The 12307-nt window shown below is 39.6% G+C and overlaps 1 protein-coding gene across 2 annotated transcripts in view; it reads left to right on the forward strand.

The window, feature by feature from the left end:
* Positions 1-783: 783 nt before the first annotated feature.
* LOC132143902 (nucleolar protein dao-5-like) overlaps positions 784-12307 on the forward strand; it is a 32865-nt gene continuing 21341 nt past the window's right edge. The window contains exon 1 of one of the 2 annotated variants that reach the window (XM_059554522.1): positions 784-1130. The gene's annotated coding sequence lies outside the window, so the exon portion shown is untranslated. The remainder of the gene's footprint in view (positions 1131-12307) is intronic. The other variant, XM_059554523.1, reaches the window with a different exon arrangement.

Raw genomic sequence — 12307 nt, forward strand, 5'->3', positions numbered from 1 at the left:
GGGAGGGTTTACAGCACTATAGCAAGAAGATAATCTTCTGAGGCTTCATTTGGACAGATTTCATAATTCATCTTATCTAGAACTAATTCTGTAATGTCTAATGTGCTCAGAAGTTCACAATATCTTACTTCTATTTTAAGTAAGGGGTGAGGATAGCAAATGCCAGACTTATGTGCTTTAAAATGGTTGAGGATCATAAATACTGGTGCTGTATGATTGGCTCCACCCATAGATTCAAATTTGCATATTAAAGACAAAGCTGATCTTAAAAACTAGACAATAAGAGCAGTATAACAGTGCACAGCTGCAGGCCTTTGAGAATCATATTACATGTAATAGGGTAGAGACTGAACTATTTCTTCTTTACAAGGTTTTCTATGTTCCTCTTATGTATGTAAACAAAAATCAGGTGTTGCTTGTCCATCAGTGACCCTTTCTTTGTTTAACAGAATGATGTTTGCTGTCATACTGTTTGTATGAGTGATTTTTCTCTGCCTGAATGCTACTTTTTGTCCATGAATGCACTAGTTTAGCTCTTTTTTTTCACATTTCCAAATTATCAATCACACTTGCACAATGATTAGAGACATTTTAGTCCTAATTGTGTTAACATTTAGGACATAGATTAACATTGTTTTTATATTTTTATGTTCCTGTCTATTTAAACGTTAACTCCAGTGTTGAGTTGGTATTCGTCAGTCATGCATGTTTTTCCAAACACATGATGGAGATACAGCGTGCTGGATGATAGATGGGCGGGGCCATAGTTTATAAAGTGACATCACTGCCTCTTTTAAGTGAATTTTGGTACTTGACTCCAGTGGGTGAAAACCGGGAGTCCGATGAGTGTTTTGGTGGCTTGAACCGTTTTGTTTCTGAATTGCCACGTCAGGATCTGGTCAACATCCATCACATTGGTTTCAGCTCACGGTGAATCGCGAGGGTGTAGCAGTGGGTTGGAAGGTTTCTTTTTTTTTTTTTTTTGCACGTTTGTATATTTTAAGCGATTTGCACAAGGAACCACACGCCTCCCGTATCACCTTGTCTCCGGTGTGAAGTCGTGGATTGTCCGCTTTTCCAGACTGAAGCCGAAGAGTAGAAACCAGGCGCTGTTTTACAATCATCTGAAGGTAAATGAATGACATTTTGGAGCATGTTTACTTTGCTTATCTTTCAACCTGTCTGCCAGGTTCAAATTCTCGGTCACTTCATTTGGGACCACAATCAACTTGATTTACGTTCCCGTTCTGAAAATTTTCTAAAATCAGGTTTGGTTTTGTTCCGATTGTGCATGTTTGGGTTGGGCTGGGCTTTTAAAGGATGCATCGGTTTACACACACATGGAATGAACTGAACAGCGGCCTGTGCTCCGTTTGTAACAACGATTCTCTTTTTAAATATACGTTTGCATTTAATTACAGCCCATGAAGGGCATCGTAACTAATGAAACGACTCGCATGGCTGCTGTGGTTACATGTAGCGAATCATCTTGGGTAAAACGAACGCCGCATTTTTGTTGAGTATAAAATAAATCCTATTTTCTAATGCAAAATATAAATGCGTCAAATATCACACTCTTGGAAATGCAAACAAATCGCTGCCGTTTGTGGGTCAGCTTAAAATGTGCAAGATGTGATGTTGAGGAATTCAAATCAATTTGAAACGAAACGCGAAATAGCATCGCTCCACTTTGAAAAACGAATCTAGCGCACGCGCTGGTCACCGTAGTTGTCCTGATTGTTACTCTTTTTACCCGAATAAACAACTAAAGCTCTGAGAAAATCGATAATGTGAGAGGACTATCATGGACTGCCGTCGTTTGATATGGATAAGGGCTGTGTGTGCTACTTCTTGGATCTAGTCTGGTCACTGCCCCGTTTTGACTGGAAATTATATCGTTTGCATCGCGTTGATGTCATGCTGTTATCACCCTGCCCTTGTAACGCCAGCAGGTCTGTAGATAACAGCCTCTCTCTCTTTCCCTCTCTCTCCCTCTCTCTATCATCACACCCTGTCACATTCTAGAATTCAGTTCCAGAAGTTCATGACCGCTTTTAAAGTTAATGGCCCGGATATTTACGCGGCCTGAGGGAACTGTTGCCCATTTACTAATTTCTCGTTACACTCACAGACTCCAGACATGTCAAACTTATGGCAAAAGCTGTTTATTTGTACCTGGAGCGGTCGCCTCTCATGGGTGTGGCCATGTTGAAGTCATGTGATCAGCTGTATCGCAAAATTAACTAGTTGGTATGTTTAACAATATTATGTTCACTTTGTATAGTGATTTTAGACAGCACTCAAAGTTTAAACCTATAAGTTTTTCCAAACAATTGACCTATCTCTAACTCCCTCCCCTTGAATGCAGATAAGCCAATGGCAGTTGAGTATCAGTTGCACTGAGCGGAATTCTGCAAGTATAGGTCTCTGGAGGAAAGTAATGGGAGTTACCAGATCAGGGTGTTTTTAGACCTGATTGGCTGATGTCATAGTGATGGTAGGTTTAGGGGTGGGGTTGGGTAAGGGGGATCATTTTGATTGCATGATTTAGAAACACCCAGCAGTTTGAAAACACCCGCAAGGTCATAAACGCCCACTTTTGCTCTGCAGAGACCGAAGTCTTGAATTCTGAAGATCCGAAGCTAGTATCATTTTGGAGTTTATGCTACAAAAATGGAAAAACGATTGTGCCTTGGGTACTTTTAACAATGATTCCAGGTATCCTGAGAGTATGAGCAATGGAATTCATTTTTTTTACATTTCCTAAACCCACACAAAATGGCAAAATGGCCGTAAGCATTCAACTATAAACCCAATGAAGATGAAAATGTTCATTTTCTGGTTGTCATACTCTCATTAAATTTTAATCTGCTTAAGCAGAACATTAATGCCATCTTGTGCTTCAGCAAGGTATTTCTGGCTTAAACTAGCTAACGTTGAAGTTAGTGAGTCCATGCTAATGTAAAAACCTAAATCATGTACAGTGTAGGTCAAAAATACATAATCGAAGGTCTACATTTCAGTGCCTCTCTGTTAAAATGGTTAAATAAAAATTAATTTAATGATACCTTGTGATACATGAACAGTGTTGATCCTGCATGTTGTCTTCTGCTATCGTGACGAACATGACATGAGCTCAGGTTGGTCAGAATGGAGTTGAGCAGGGCAGTGGCTGTCATTAGTTGTTTTAGCCACACTCCTCAGTGAAGGACTACTGACACTAATGGCTTTGTTTAAACAGGACACCGACACCAGTATACACTAGACTTGCTTTACTTTTGGCCAATAGCAACTGATGTGCTTTCTATTGCATCCTGTTAGCTAATGATTTCATCACTTGTTGAGTCATCTTGTGCTGGAACCAGTAAAGGTTTTCTCATTGTGGTGTTGTATTTTTGGTTTGCTGATTCCTCTTAAGTTCATGGTCTGTATTTTTGCAGACAACTTTAGATTCTTTTTCTGCCATTTTTCCACACATTTACTTCTTTGCTGAGTTAAGGTGCGGTCAAGTTAGCAGAATTTCGGCTAATTTTACGTAAACCGTAATTTCAGTAGAAATCCACCCACCATGTTTGAAAGGGATCGGTCACCCAAAAATGACAAAAATTGCATAACTTACTCACTTCAAATTATTCCAGACCTCCCTATATTAGATATTTTGAAGAACGTTGGTAACCAAACAGTTGACGATAACCATTGACTTCCATAGCATGAGAAAAAAAGCTATTTATGTCAATGTCTACCATAAATTGTTTGATTGCCATCATGCTATCATCTTTTAAGTAAAAGATGACCAAATTTTCATCTTTGGTTCAATTATCCCAGCACTGACTGTTGATCTTAGAATATTATCCACTTAATTTAGTAAAAGTTGTTTGTATGCACACTCTATCGATGTCTTCGCCAATGTAGCAGTCACAGATTGTACCACTTAGCAGCTTTTAAGATGTCTGGTTGGCTCCAGCTTAGTCGTGACCTCACTGTGTGGTGGCCGAGCTGAACAAGCAGATGCCCAGCAAGGAAGAGGCTCCAATTTTTTGTAACGGATTAATGAAATGAGCCAGAGTTAATTGTCATATCGGTTTGCTTATGCAACTATCCTTTGCTTTACAAATACTCTAACCTGAATTCAGTCATATGTTAATCAATTCTGTTCACATTTAATAATATGAACTGGAATGACTCCAGTTGCGGTAATGTGAATTCCAGACTACCATTAAATCCTGGTGCTCTTTTGTTTCCTATGAAATGGCTTCCTGAGTTTTTACTGTCGGGATAATCTGCTCGGCGCTTGACGTCAGTTTTGCATTTGGAAAGAACATTTTGAAATGCCATGTTATTGTATTAAATCCTCCTTGGTGGTTTTATAACCCCATAATCTGCTAAAACGCCGTCACTGACAAAAGAGATTTTAACTGTCAGCCAACTAGTGCTAGATAACTTGGCAGAGAGTTTGTTTGTGTGTGTTTTTAGATGGAGCTGATGTCCTGTTTTAATCCTCCCGGGCTCCATCTCTATCCATCACAGCGTCCTGCTGCGTGTCCTGTATGCAAACTACACCCAAACCATCACGCCACCATTTACCATCTGTTCTTTCTCTCCTTCTCCCTCTCATAATTCCCTCCCTCTCCAAAACATCATCTATGACGCTAATCTTTTTTGTCAGTCTGCCTTGAACATGTGAGATAGTTGCAGCCTTTGCTTTACTCCAATTCTGCCCTGTCTTTAAAAAGATAAGTTTCTTCAAAGTTCCTTTTAAATCACTTTTACTTTTGCATTGTGACATTTTGCTGCTTGTTTTTGTCCAGTATCTCTCATGTTGTTTTGGCAGCTCAGTTCTAACCATGCCCAGCCCCCGTCAGCATGGTGCTCTGCACACAATGGGGAATGTCCTCTCTTAATCCTTACATTACGCATAGCAAAATCAAACCCTGCTGGTTCATTAAGCCCCATTCACACCCTTTACTGAGACAACACACACAGCTCGCTCGTCTGGCGTTAATCCTGTTGGGTGAGAGGGAGAAGGGTCGTTGTGTTTCTTCCTGTTTATCTGCATCGTTACTACCGTTTCTCACACTCAGCACTGTCTAGCCCCTTTCACACTGCCATTCCGGCAAATACACGGGTAAAGTGTTCCGGCAATTGTTCCCAGGTCGCTAGATTTTGCACTTTCACACTGCCAGTGATTACCCGGGATATTTGCATGCTTTCACACACAACCCGTAAAGATCCCGTAACGACACGTGACATCAGCGCGTGTCGTGTAATGTATGAGTCGAAAACGCTAGGCACGTTATACTTTCACTGAAGCAAGCGAACGATCTCGGCATCAGCGCGGAAAGTGAGGAACTAACTGATCTCTGCTTCATTACAGTTTGCACATATGTTTTCGTCGCGAACGTTGATCTTCCTTGAAAACAGCTGGTAAAAGAGTCCACTTCGACACCGCATTAGATCTGGCTTTTGTTCACACAGCGCTCGTCCCGGGTTGAACCCGGCAATGTTACTAGGTCCCCGACCCGGGTTCAATGCCGGAATCAATCTCGGGACGTGGTTGCTTTCACACAGAAGGTGACCCAGCAATGTTCCAGCAATATGCCGGGTCCGACGTGCAGTGTGAAAGGGGCTTCTGACACTTCAGCTTGACCGCCCCCCCCCCCCCCCCCCCCACAATACTGACCCATTATCCTTCCCGACACCCATCTAGTAACTATAGGGCCTTTTGCATCGCTTTAGTTCCAGAACTAAATGTACAGTACTAAAGTACTGGGACGATTTTGCGCAAACTATTTCCCAGTACCATTTATAGGGTTGCATTCGCACCGACAGTGTGTATTTTGAATTTACGTAAGCTGGTCAACAGCGATGTCATTTGTGCACGACATTCATCAAAGGAAACAAAGAAGAACAACGTTAACAACAGGAGGATGGAGGAAAATTTGTTTTTTTTTGTGTGTTTTTGTGTTTCACAATAATGCATATGGAATGTCAACGTATACGTAAAGCGACTGAAAGAACTGAAAAGGGGACTAAGAATCTCCAGCGACATCTGGCAGTTCTACATTTGCTACAAGTGCCTGCAGTTCAGTGTCTATTCATCTATCGCTGTTCTCCATACTTGCAAAATAATTTGAAACAATGTTTACAGTATGTTTACGCAGTATTTTAAATCATGGCGGATGGGGCCATTATTGTATGCGTTTGGCCAATAAATGTCTACTTGAATAACGGTTAATACCAGTTGTGCTGGCTAGACCCCTCCGGAGTAGGAGCTAATTTGGTTCTCGGAAAAGGCAGTCCGGTACTAAAATCGCACCCAGTTCTGGCAGTGCGGAAAAAAAACACCATAAAGTTGGTAGTTCCACAATTAGTTCTAGTACTATGAAAGGTTCCCGTGGTGCGAAAGGCCTTCATTCACCAATGCAAATCAAACTACTAAAGGCCCCAGTATGCAAGTTCTTTGCTTAGGGGTAAAGAGTACCTAAGCAGTGGTGTACTGTGACCAAACATTAATTTTAACAATTAACTTTATTTTGGCCAAAAACATTTTTCAAAGTGAGGCCATCCTTAAAAATATTCTTGTTTGCCGTAACCCGACCGACCCTGTCAATTTAGCACAGACTCAAATTTTTATTTTTTTTTTGCTTTTAGTCCGACCGACTTGCCAATTGTAAATTTGCGTTAAGACCGACCAATTATTTTTTTACTCTTCAAACAACTAATACAAACGCAATAAAATACTATTAATTATATTTAAGTATTGTAAATATATAAATTGCCTTGGCCTACATACAAATTAAGGCTATCTTCTTTAATTAAAAAAAAAACCCGTGACGTCATCTGTGTTTACACGGATGTCACACTGTGGCCTGTGCGTTCGCTTCGTCTCATACTCTCACTCACTGTCAGAGTCATCGGTTCGCGCTTGGTAATGATGGCTGTGGCTGCAGTAAACTAAATGTTCACGGTCACTGTTCAAAGTCATACGGGTTTGGGCACCATAATACATCTAAAAAATAATAATTAAAACCGCTCGACACCTCTTTAACTTGGCACAAAGTTATGGAAAAACTGTGCCTAGATCTTTTCCTATCCTACTCCTCTCTAGTCTAAAACCGTGACCGTGTCGACTGTCACTTTATGTTCGAAAATCTATTGCACGAATCAAGCAAGAATCAACCAACACAAGTTTCAAAAACGAAAATAAGAAAATGATTTTAACGACCTTCTCTCGGAGCGCGTCCAGGTGTTTTTTTTTTTTTTTTTTTTTTTTGAACCGGCGTCACACAGCAACTGCAGCTTCAGACAAAGACGCATAACAGCAAATAATACTTCTGCACAATGTTTCTCTTTTTACAACAGAAATGTGAATTCAGCCGGTATTCAGTCTCATACAGTTTCGGGCTTGAATCGCCTAGGGCTAATATTTAAAATGTTTATGAACCAATTATTAAGTTGCTTAAAGAACTATAAACAAAACAGCATCATGTATGCATGCATTGTTAAATAAATAAAAAGGGCGGAAAACCAGTCACACAGGATAAATTTTTTCCATTTAAAAACATGAGATGCGCGAAATATGCGTTCTGTGTCAACGGCTTGGTTTCAGTTTTGATGTAAACAAGATTTTCTCCGCATTGATTTTTTTTTTTTTTTTAAGTGGCTTCAACTGGATAGGCTAACATAACCTTATAATGCAATGACACATATATTGTCATCGCATCTCGTGCGCGTCGCGAGGTGAAAGATGAGAACGGAGATCCTGCGTGTCGAGCTCGTCCGCCTTTGAAAGTTGTGTAGACACAGCTGTGCGCGCGGCAAGATAGAATGGAACACATACCGGGGCTCATAAGGCAGCTTCCTTAATGCACACCTAAAATTCATATGTGCATTCGAATGTGGATTTTTATTTTAAATTCGACGAATATTCTAAAAAATATATTTTTTTGATAGCCTAAGAAAATCGCCTATGCGATTTTTTTTTTTTTTTTTTTTTTTTTTTTTTTTTGTTGTTGAAATTTAATCGTAAACACAGCAATGTTGAAGCCTGCAGTAAATGTTTTGCATTATGGCAGTCCACTCTGCTTATTGTTTTTCGAAAATGTTGCAATCCTGTTTGTCATTTTGCACGTAACTTCAAGCCAATAAATCATCAGAAATATTGGTCTTTACCAATATATTGAATCTTTACATTCCTCCTGCCTGTTGTCCGTGGATTTACCTATATTTGGTGTTATTTGCCGTATAAAACTTTAGACATGCAAAATCGATTTTACATTCGATTCAATGAACACTCGTCACTCAAATCAAACAGGATTTTTTTTTCACAAAAGTGACAACCCAAGAAAGCAAAGTAAACGTTCTCTCATTTGTAGGTTGCATTGATACGTAGCGGTGGATGGAAGTAAAACAGTACCTCATTTTTTTTTCTCACCTGAAATTCATGCAATAAACATGTTTTTGACAAAGATTTAAATTTGTTTGTGGTCTATATAGCCTGCATCAAAATGAGGTTTGCAATGATGCGCCCGAAGGCACGGGTTGAAGACCCAGTCAGTGACGTCACGATATGCTAATTTGTTTAAATTCATACCGACGTCATCACCATCACAAAAATTTACTTTTTTTTTTTTTACATTGAAACTTGAAAAAAAAATATAGACCGACCCTTTTTTTTTTTTTTTTTAAAGGAGTCATAACTTACAATTTTCAAAGATCGAACAAGAGAGTCAGACACACTATCGTTCAATGAACGCGTTCAGGCACAACACTGGCGGGAGTATTAGCTTCGAGGTATGGGGAATGGCTGCTAACGTACTTTGCACAAAACAAATGACTGAGATCATCATGAATTCGGTTATTGTTTATTTATTGCCTAACGCTTATGAGGCGCCGTCTAGTTTGTGTGTGTGCTCACGTCTTATATTTGTGTGTGCTGTGCTCACGTCTCATATGAGTAACTTTGTGCGTGGATAGTTCATATACATGTATGTGTGACTAGTACTTAGTATATATGCAAGCGTGTTTCATATGTGTGCGTGAATGAAGTTTGATTTAAGCCCTAAACGGCGCCTCATACTTATACACTGGCCGGGAAGCCGGTCGCGTTCATTCACAACTTGCGCCATGATGTCAGTTTGTAATAGGGATGCACCGAAATGAAAATTCTTGGCCGAAACCGAAAAAGAGAAAACCAAGGCCGAAAACCGAAACCGAAACACCGAAAGAAATTATCCCAATTATTAGTACCATTACATTTATTGCTATGACCGTGTACTAACTTTACTAAAATTAAAACATTGCAATTGCATAAATTAATATTAAAGTTTCAAAGATAATTACAATTACATAAATTATAAAAAAACATAAAAATGCATAATTACAAATATTTATTAAGCACATTGCAACAATGCACAGTATAAAATAAAATTCAAACTAAAATTTAATCCCACTCATCTGTATATTAAATAATAATGTACAGGCCTACTGGCCTGCAGAAAGGTTTTAAAATTAACTGTTCTCTCATAAAAAGTGCATTTAGGTGAAGAGCATTTGAAATTTTTCTCTGTAGTACTAGAAAGTGCATTACTTCTCCAGTAGGCAAGACTGTTATCACTTCTGGGGATGGGGACTTCAGACAGATAACCATCTAGCTGTTGAGCAGTTGAGCTTGTCATCTGCCTGACATTTGAGAAATATTTGAGAGAGTGTATTTAAATAGGGCCAGGGCATAAATAAACATTTTTATCAAATTAAAGCAGAAATCTAGCAAAAAATCTAGCAGAAATATGGCTACAATCTGATATTATGCATGTATATGTATATGTGTGTGTATTATATATGCAGAGACGAGTCTTTTTTTTTTTTTGCGCTCTGATCTCAGTCTCCTGCGCTTGGCGCTTCTCCGTCTCCACGCGGGTTCTCCGCATCCAGCGCGGCCTGGAGCATTTCTCGTGTGCTCTGCCATATTTCCGCGTCCAAGTAATGGTCTTTATAACGCGGATCAAGCACATTCGCGATGAAGTGCGGAGGATCCGAAAAGATCTCAGTGAGACGTGTGCTAACAGACTCTATAAGACTGTACTTTTCTTTGTTTTCACTTCGTGGTCCGTCTCAATCTCTTTGTTAGGAGACGCTTTAGTGCTGCGAATAAAGGAATAAGAATAGAGAGAATGTTCTCTATTAAGACCCACTGGTGTGAAGTGAATGACGCGGGGAGCTCGTGGTCTGCGCTATGCAGGTGCACGTGCAGGTCGCGGTTTCTGTTTGCGTCATCATAACATTTCGGCCGTGTTGTTTCGGTAATAAAAGTGTTTCGGCCGAAAACCGAAAATGCACTTTTTGGCCATTTTCGGCCGAAAATTTTCGGTGGCCGAATATTCGGTGCATCCCTAGTTTGTAATATGCTAAAGCGTTACCTGCGGTGTCAACCCCCCTCCTTCCTGCAACCAATCAACGCGCCCCTCATTTGCATTATTATAATGACCGTCCATGACAGCCAAAATATCGCATCAGATCTCGCGAGACAATAATGCCTTCAGAAATAAGGGTCTGAGGAGCTCTGTGCTTATTTTTTTCCACTTTTCTTTTTTAGAAGGGCCTGAAAGACTATAATACAGCAGTAGGTATCCAAGGTAATACGACGTTATGACTCCTTTAAATTACTGTTACTGCAAACCAAAATATTTTTAAGGATGGCCTGACATCATACCAGTTCGTTCTTCGAATTCACTTTAATTATATAAGGTATATTTGGGGGCATTAATAGGATGCTTCACAAAAAGTTGAAGATGTTCTATTATTTTACTCACCCTCAGGTTATCCAAAAGTCACATTTCTTCCTCTGGTATAATGGAGAAGAAAATTTTTAGCTGAAACTGTGGTCCTTGGTGATTCATAAAATGCAAGGCAATGGCAACAATCACTTTGAGAGTCTAAAAAAAGCATATCATGCAACACAAAATTACTACCTGTGGCTCCTGATTAGTGGTCGACCTGATACGTTTCTCAGTACTGATACCGATTATTACTGATCTGGTAGAGCGATATATGTGTGTGTGGTGTAAAAGTCAAGGGGTCTAGGCAAGAATAACAAGGCAAAGATCTTTTTGGGTCTTATGAAGCAAAATGATCGTTCTGTGCAAGAAAAAAAATTATTTACAACATTATTACCTGTAGTCTGTAGATTAAAGCAGATGGGGAAGTTTTTCTTTCTTTCTCTCTGTGAACTAATTCTTTTGGACCATTTAATTTATTTAACTAGTTCAAATAACCACTTTAAATCATTTAAAGAATTGTTTTTCTCCATGAACTGTACATCACTCCGAACTGTATATGAATTGGGTAATAATGTTTTAAATGTTCTGTTTCTTGAACGGACCAATTGTTTTGCATCATAAGACCTACTAAAGAAAATGTTACCTACATCTTGGATGGCCTGAAGGTGATAATAAAGGTGATCAGTTACTTCAAACTGACCAAGATAAACTGAAACCTCCTGAAGGAACTTTAGGGTGAATGGGGGAGAAATTTAAGAGTTGATTTATGCAATTTATATATACAGTTAAATTCTAGGGTTATGCAAGGATACAATTTTTTTTCAGATCAGATCCAGGAAATACTGAGTATCGGCCATTTTTTTTTTTTTTATCAATGTGAATTTCTGTACTACTTTGTGTTAAACACAATCTTCTAAATACACTATAGACAACTTCATTTTTAATGGTTAGTGGATAATTAGTTAATACAGGGGGAAGGATTCTAGCAGACCAGTCAGAGCGATTGCGGTCCGCATAGAATTAACCTAACCCTAACCCACCCCTAAACCTACCCATCTCCACCCCTAAAACTACCAGTCTCCATCACCTATCCCTAAACCTACCCATCTCCACCCCTAAACCTACCCATCTCAATCCCCTGATGCCTCTACCTACCCATCTCCACCCCTAAACATACCCATCTCCACCCCCTGATCCCTAAACCTACCCATCTCCATCCCCCTAAACGTGGATCCAACCACACCCCTGGATCTTGTTCTGCAATGTGGGGCTACTGGGTATCCTATCCTCTCAATATGATGGATAAACAAAGTAGTTTCCCAGAACTCAGTGCAGCATGATGTAATATTCACATTAGTTCAATTATCACTCATCTGCAATTAAACCAATTAATGTTGCTGTTTCAAAGCTGGTCCCGCCTTCTGAAAGTTTGTGTAACAGACACATAATTCAGGTACTGAAGCAAAAGCCTAAATAGGCAGGCAATGAAGTATAGCTCCTAATGCAGGTGTGGGAGTTGTCGTCATTTT

The sequence above is a fragment of the Carassius carassius genome, chromosome 7 (assembly GCF_963082965.1).
Source record: "Carassius carassius chromosome 7, fCarCar2.1, whole genome shotgun sequence".
Taxonomy (NCBI): domain Eukaryota; kingdom Metazoa; phylum Chordata; class Actinopteri; order Cypriniformes; family Cyprinidae; genus Carassius; species Carassius carassius.